At 36.3% G+C, this 8,207-nt stretch overlaps 1 protein-coding gene across 2 annotated transcripts in view; it reads left to right on the top strand.

Annotated features, from left to right (window-relative positions):
• The window catches only part of LOC107863029 (putative protease Do-like 14), a 13,666-nt gene extending 9,092 nt beyond the window's left edge, over window positions 1-4,574 (top strand). The window contains exons 3-7 of one of the 2 annotated variants that reach the window (XR_007055651.1): window positions 1,245-1,462; window positions 1,739-2,435; window positions 2,540-2,799; window positions 2,880-3,251; window positions 4,148-4,574. The gene's annotated coding sequence lies outside the window, so the exon portion shown is untranslated. The remainder of the gene's footprint in view (window positions 1-1,244; window positions 1,463-1,738; window positions 2,436-2,539; window positions 2,800-2,879; window positions 3,252-4,147) is intronic. The other variant, XR_007055650.1, reaches the window with a different exon arrangement.
• Window positions 4,575-8,207: the final 3,633 nt, after the last annotated feature.

Below are 8,207 nucleotides of genomic sequence, written 5' to 3'. Positions count from 1 at the left end.
TGAGTTTCACTCGCGCTTATGTGGAAAGGTAATCCAATCACACGGTGCCACATCGTTAAAAGGGCTGACTTGGAGGGAGGTCATATTTGTGCAGTTTTAAATTGTTAAAGGTCATATTTGTGCACTGTCAAAGTTTTGTTTTTTGTGTTAAAACGGCGTCGTTATTATTATTATTATTATTATTATTATTATTATTATTTTATTTAGGGATCGAACCCGCACAGTAGGTTGAAGGAAGCACCCAGAAAGAGCAAATAACACCACTGGGCTATCTAAGTGCCTTGTTTCATGTGGTTCAACATTAACATACGTACATAAATATAAATTTTCTACCTTATATATACAACGTAATTTTTTTACCGAGGGGTTCGGATGAACCCCATGGCAACCACGTAGGTCCGCCCCTGAGTTAATTTAATAACGTTAATTTAATAACGTTTTAATAACGTTAATTTAATAACGTTTTAATAACGTTAATTTGATAACGTTAATTTAATATACTACTACTGTTATCTTTAATAACGTTAATTTAATAACGTTTTATTAAAACTATAATTTTTTTTATTATTAGTATAGTTTCATCTTTAATTTAATATTTAAATAAATTATATTTAGATATATTATATAACTTAAATTCATCCTCTGCTTTATAATATATATACATACCCGCGTGATTTTTTCGTATGAGCCTGACCCACCTAATTAATAAATCTTCAATATTGCTCTTTTTCCGCAATGGCAAAAGAAATTAGATGTCATTTTAATCTTTGAGCCGAAAATAATGAAAAAATAATAGTGAAAAGTCATTTAAAGGTTGTATTTGTGCAGTTTTGAATAGTTAAAGATCATATTTGTGCACTGTCAAAGTTTAAGGTCAAAGTTATAATGTGGTGTCAAGTTTAGGATTATATTTATATTTATGTATTATCTCAAAGTTCTAGGCACTGTCATGGATCTGAGCCATCCAGAGAGAACTTAAATATCTTTATCAGTAGAATTGCAAAAAATTTGATTCTCAAGTTATAAAAGGGCAGCCCGGTGCACTAAAGCGCCTTCCAAGGTTGTCTGGGAAAGCCTCATGATACTGTTGATGCTCTTTCTTGATTCTGGATCGCTAGGGTTCTTCAGACACTTTCATTGCAGAAGTCCCATTATACTTTATTCTATTTTGTTCAATATGCAAAACAAAAATTTAGGTTCGCTTCATATTCTCTGTTGAATCTAATTGCTGAATGGATTTGTAGGTGCAGTCATGGTTGCTCCAATGATTAATCCATATGAACCAAGAATGACCAAGGCGGAGAAGAATAAAATGTGCAAGACATGGACAACAAAGACGAAAACCATGTATATATTATTTAGGAAGTCTCCAAGACTACTTCCTTACTTTTACTGTAGAAGCTTCCTTAATGGAGTCCATGGCCCGATCAAAACACGGCTTGCCTTATCACTTGGAATAAGAGTGAGTAACTTTGATTCTTGACCAACAAGTATGAATAATGTAGCAAGAGTAACACCACTAAACTGATTATGCTCATCTTATTAAGATATATCCATGAACGAAATAAAGCTAACGAGAAATCAAATCACTAAAAAGCTGTTTACCTCCTTATGTACAATTTATAGTTTAAAAAAAACGGCATTGTTTTATAAGAGATTCCATGGAGGTTGAGTGGCTTTGGAACATTTATTTTCCACATCAACATTTCCTAATCAACAGAATATCTTATCTTTCCAGGATAAAGCTTTGCTGGAGCACTTATCGTTTGAAGAGTTCTGGCAAAGAGATTAATAAGAAGTTGTTGGACAAAAGGATGCAAAACCATTCGTGGAGGAAGCTGTCTTACAGGTTTCAAATTAGGGTTTTAGCCCGGCAGAGCTCAAAGTACAGACAAAACACCCTAGAAAGTGTATTGGGCATTGGATTAAATCACTGTATGGTCAAACAGAAGAAATCTTGACTGGATTCCTCGGTCAAATTCACATATGGCAGGTTGGTTCATATCTTCTTTACCTATTTTCGTTTGCCTTATTCAAGATAATTTCTCATGGTTTATCAACATATTACGCCAACTTGTGTAAAGTAACTAAAATTTTAGATTTTATCTGGGGATGGAAGATATGGTGGTACCGCCATCCACAACTGATTTTTTACAGCGAGTCCTACCAGATGCAATGGTACATAGGCTCCTGTACGAGGCAAATATTTTGACGGGTAGAAGGGTTTTTGGTGCTCAAAAGAAGCAGACACCTGAATCCAAAAAGAAAGTGACATCAAACAATTACTACGGGACAGTGATAGTGAAGGTGAGACAGATGCCAGAGAAATTGGCATCGGGTCTCGTAAAGAAAATAATTTTTCTGGGAGGGAAGTTTATTTTGATCCCAATTCACTTCGTGAAGAGTCTGAAATTGCTCATGATTCTCTGTTTAATGTAATTGCATTGTGAACCTTATCAAATCCTGCACTACCATCTCTTATTGGCCTCTTTCTGCATTTTTTATAGTGATCAAGCTTTGATTTTGTCCTGTGTTTCAGAGTTTTGACGACGTTGTCAGAGACCCATCCTCAAAGACATCATAAGAAGTTTCCATCTTTGCAGATGACTCGTGGAAAAAGATTTGTGTTGTCTCGAAATTATTTTTCTTACTTTTTATAGAAAAATTGCTTTTATTCGTATATTTGGTGAACAGATGAATGATTCATCAGCTAAAGAAAAGCAAACAAAATCTGCAAATGCAAAGAGTGCAATTTCCTTACATGTCACAGAGCCTGTTGTGAGTAAACCTGATGCGGAGGTAATCTCTCTATTTGCTGAATCTACAATACAATTTTCTCTGATCTGTTTATTACGACTGACTCTTTATTCCGCTTGCAGGAAATTGATGAGAATAGCGATACACATAGTGGAGGAGAAATGGTTGATGGGATTTTAACTTCAGGGACCAAGTCCACATATGAAATCCCATCTCAAGAAGAACTTAGTCGGCGTGCTCTTGCTGATGATGACGTTGAAGATGAATTTAGGAGATAAAAACAAGATGGTTTGAATGAGGAAGTTCCAGAGCCCAACAAGCCCGTTTTACTGCTTGGTTGGGGCCAGTGGACCAGTATACAAAAGAAGAGAGGTCCGCCGCCTTGGATGCTTCAAAAACATGATAACGCCAAAAAGAAAAGGGAAGAAGCTCTCAAGAAGAGAAAAGATGCAAAGCCGAATCATGTTAGCATCTCCGAAAAGCGGGATTAGAAGGTGCGTCATTGACAAATTTCATCTTTAACCTGATTTAAGAATCAACATTCTCGTGATTAATGTCAACTTAGATTTTAGATGTTTAAGCTACACTTAACTTAGGGTGTGTTTGGTACAAAAGAAAATGTTTTCTAAGAAAATAAGTGGATTCGTACTTATTTCCTTGTGTTTCCTTGTGTTTGGTACATAAGCAGAAAATATCCTAAAAGTTTGTATATAATTTAGACAAACACCATAGGAGGTGGGGTAGGGCTGTGGGGTGATGGGATGGGAGCTACGCGGGTGAGGTGAATTTGAGGTATGTTGGAGGGTGGGGAGGACATAATAATGTGGAACACTACACATGGAACTTGCCGTCCCTACATTTACTTAGGGATGCCATTTTCCTCATTTTCAAGAACTTGTTTTTACAAAAATTTTGACTGACCATGGAAATAACTGAAAAACATTTTCTCTATGCCAACACACCCATAGGCTTTATTGACAGTGATTGCAGATTATGTGCTTGCATGATAATTATGTGTTTTATTTGTCTTCTCCCTTAGCTTTAAATTGGTTTCCTTGAAGAAGATATATAAGTATCAATTTGCTCAGTATGCATGAACGTACATGGTTCTATTTGTGGTCTTCACTCAATCCTCTTTTACTATAGCCAACATACTTGAAGTCACTTTCTGGTAATATATAGGTTCTCAGGAAAACATGTTATGATATAACAAATTTTACTCTTGTTGATGCATTAATCAAAGGCGCATTTGCTTAACATCATTGAATAATCTTAAGCATTATACTACATTGTCTCTGAACCATTCAATTGAAATAAATGCCTGAACTATGTAGAATTCAGTTTTTTTGTTTCCCGTAGAGTGCATAAACATGTAATTCTGCTGTTTCAGGTTCCTTCTTCCAGCATCACTTATAGTGATGAATGATGTAGCACCTTATTTTTTTGGTTTTTCCTTTGGGTGATAATTTCTTAACAATTGTTTGAGATCGAAGTACAACCCACTGGATGAGCCTAGTCCATTACGTGAAGAGCCCTATTTCGAGTGATTTTTCGTTTTTCATTGGAACTCAACAATCAGGGGAAGAAAAAAGGGAACTCCGGAACTATTGAAAAGCTCAAATCCTCGAACTTTTCTACCACAGTTATGAGAATCGGGAGCTGGGAGGTAATATTGATGTTTTAGTATCGATTGTAATTTGTAATCAACAAATTGCAATTTAGAAAAGCTACAACCGATGGAAATTTGTGTTGTTTTTTTGTGAGTTTTGTATGTTTATGGAAATTGAGCTGAATCAGGAAGTGAATTTTTTTCACAATTTATGGAAATTCAGCTGAATTGAGCCTAAAACATTTTCTTGACCGGAGTTTTCCAAACAGAGGTTATAGCGAGACTGATTTGGAGATTAAAATTAAATTTAAACAAAAAAACTCTGATGTAATTTTAATTGCGACATACAAAACTAACAGTTATAAATTATAATTAGATTGGGTCCGCACTAGCGTGGGTTTCAACATCTAGTATTACTACTATTAATAAGAGTGAAGAAGCAGGCAACTTTTCGTCAACATGCCTGCTTCTTCACCTGTTTCAGTTGCTCCGTAATTTTACTATATTATCTCCAATTAATTATTTTAAGTCATTTATAATAAGAAAATTAATAATACTTAATTAAAAGAAAGGTAAAATGGACATTTATGACATGTCTGTTTCAACTGCTTTAATCGTAATTTTATTATATCACCTCAATTTAATTATTATAAGTCATCTAATAAATAATAAAATAGATATAACATGCCTCTTCATCTGCTTTAGTTGTTCCATGATTTTACTATATTTTCTCTAATTAATTATTTTAAGTCATTTATATATAAGAAAATTAATAATACTTAATTAAAAAAAGGTATCAGCTGCTTCAATTGTAGTTTTATTATATGTAACGCCCCGATTTTCTATAATCGGAACATCACACGGTGCTCATGATCCCGAAGGACCACAAGCTAACCCTCTTTTGATATCTGTACCTGGTCACTGCATAATATAATAAAATACATGCGAAAAACTGACGGAAACTTGCCATAAGGTTCAAAACACATGAAATGATCAAAGTCTGCAAACTGGAAACTTATACATCTGTTCGAAAAGCCTCTAACTGTTTGAACTGCGGAGTTGATGGGACATGTTCCCAACTACTCCGTCTAATAAAATAAACAGAATATATAATAAAGTACTGAAATAATAATCGTCCTCGAAAGATGAGGACTTTCTAACACGTCTACTGCTGCTAACTGAGTCTGGAACTGCTAAGGGTATTCTGGATCTCGTGCTTCTGAACCTATGGTGAAGGTAAAATAGCAACACCATAGCGCAAATGCGTCAGTACGTTAGATTGTACTAAGTATATAAATGAGGTAAGACTAAATGCAAGGGCTTATGCATGAACATAATTTAACTGAATGATATGCAAGAGCTGGATTAGCATACATAGAGGAACTGTAACTACTGAACATACTACGCATACTAACACTAAACAATACTAGGACTGAATCTGATAACTGATACAGGATATACTATCGAACAAAACTTTCTGAACATACTGAGATTCTGAGTATCTGAAGCTACTGAAACTAATATCTGAGTTCACTAACTCTGGAAAACTGAATAACTGAGTTCTGGGCTTACCGATATCAACTGGCTGAATCCGAGATCGAACCTATATAGCGGATGATCTCTAATCTTCGGATAATGAGTAAGAATAACTGAGTCTTGAGATCAGGCCTATCTAACGGGTGATCTCTGAAACTGATAATGAGAATACTCAACTGAATCTGATACTGAGAACAAGCCTATCTAACGGGTGATCTCTGTAAGTACTGATACTGAATAACTTTATGTGAGACCAAGCCTATCTAGCGGGTGGTCTATGAGCCTATGGAACTATCTGAGTTCCTTACTGAGATTGAATACTGTATCTGACAGTCTTAATTTCTGAGTTCTACTCTGAAGACTGATACTGAAACTGTAACTGTGGGAGTTCTCACTTAACCGACATGCCCCGAGTCTGAACTAGTGGGGTCCAATCTGTAACCCCAGCAGGAAGGGTGTCAATACTGTGACACGGGTAAAGACCTCTCTGGTCAAGCCTCTCTAACGGGTGACCCTCAAGAGGAAGTAAGCCTAAGGCTATGTGGACTCCTGCAGGTAGTCAAGCCTTTATCTGATGGGTGACTCTTCATCCTGCGCTGGCTACGCAGTTATGGAGTACAGGTATTGCTGCTAATGACTTCGCCTCTCTAACGAGAAAACCGTCATCCTGCACTCACTCGGTGCTAGTTCCTACTCCCAACTGAAAGACTCTGAACTGATCCTTAACTGAACTTAGACTGAGCTGAATATTGCTACTGATTATCTTACTTGACTGATCTGACTGAGTTCACTTGGTTCCGTTATCTGATGGAATATTTCTGAATTCTACTTTCTATCTGAATACTACGAAGTTCTGTAACTCACTGATCTTTACTGGAATCTGATCCGACTACTGAATATACACTGAATTTTCTTAACGTCCGTACTGACTGAATTATACTAATCATAGCACGACTGAGATTTTCTTGAACTGACTCGGCTCTAGGCACACAACTATATTTTTCGGGTACAAGTACCTCCAGGACTCGATGAGAGAAAACCGACAAACATGACTTCTTGAATATATAACCAACGTCCACATCACAACAATAATCTATCATATCAACATCATAGCAATAGTCTATCATTCGCAACATCATCAAGGAAGTATCACTTCAAGCACTTGGGAACATTCAACATGTAAATTGTATGTAGAGGCATGCTATTGTCTCATGAATTATTCAACAATGAAAATCCACATGAATATGAAGCATATGCAACATACTATTCTTTATTCATCTTGGCATTACCACAAACACTAGACATGCATTACTTGTCACAAAGTTGAGGATTTATACCTAATATGCCACAATGGTACTATTTTCTTCATATAAGTATTCTACCAAACGTATGGGAGGCACACTTTGGTCATACAACAATTCATTATCCCTAATTAACATGATTACATAATTTAACATGCTTCTTGAAGAGGCTTCATCATGAATATCACATAATCAACATACACTAGGGTCAAAGTTTGCATCTTTACAATCAAGACATGAATTAAAACTCAATATCAACATGAACTTCAACCTCAACTCGCATGCATCATAAAATCTCATGAAAACATAAACTTGAAAATTTCATAAAAGTGTTCTTGAACTTCATGGGTGGGATGAACCCAAGAATCAATACTTACATACCTTAGTTTCTTGATTTGGAGAGACTTGACGGAGGAATTCTTGAGTTCTTGAACCTTTGGGTTGAAACCGTAGGTTGTTCTTGAGAGAAAATTGGAAAAAGGAGTATATTTTGCTTCTAAATGACTCAAATTCTGTGTTTGCAACTTATATAAGGGTGGGAAAAATGATTAAGTTACCCCTCTGAACGCGGATATTTAATGACTAAAACTGGACATCGACGCTATAGGCGACACCCCGCGTCGGTTTATCGACGCTATAGCCGATGCCCCACGTCGGTTCATCGACGCTACAGCTGACGCCCCGCGTCGAGTTCGCGCTAACTCGCTGGAATTGACTCTGAGAGCTAGGAAAGTATTTATCAACGCAATAGGCGAAGCGGCGTGCCATAATCGCGTTGATACACTGTTTTGCAACTCCAAATATGGTTTAAACGAGTTTCAAAAATTCCGAAACTCACCCGGGATGTATTACGGCCTTGCCCCATCACAACGCAACTTGAAAATCTCGGGAAGATCACGAAATAATTCGTCAAAGTTAGTAAGCTTATGGAATGAAGAAAGTTCCAACACTTAGCCAAATTTTTAAGTGCTAAGCTTCTCTTGACAAGCTTGAAAAGGCTTTAA

Source organism: Capsicum annuum, chromosome 5, assembly GCF_002878395.1.
Source record: "Capsicum annuum cultivar UCD-10X-F1 chromosome 5, UCD10Xv1.1, whole genome shotgun sequence".
Lineage (NCBI taxonomy): Eukaryota > Viridiplantae > Streptophyta > Magnoliopsida > Solanales > Solanaceae > Capsicum > Capsicum annuum.
Note: the sequence above shows the minus strand (reverse complement) of the source record. Positions and strands in the feature narration are given on the sequence as shown.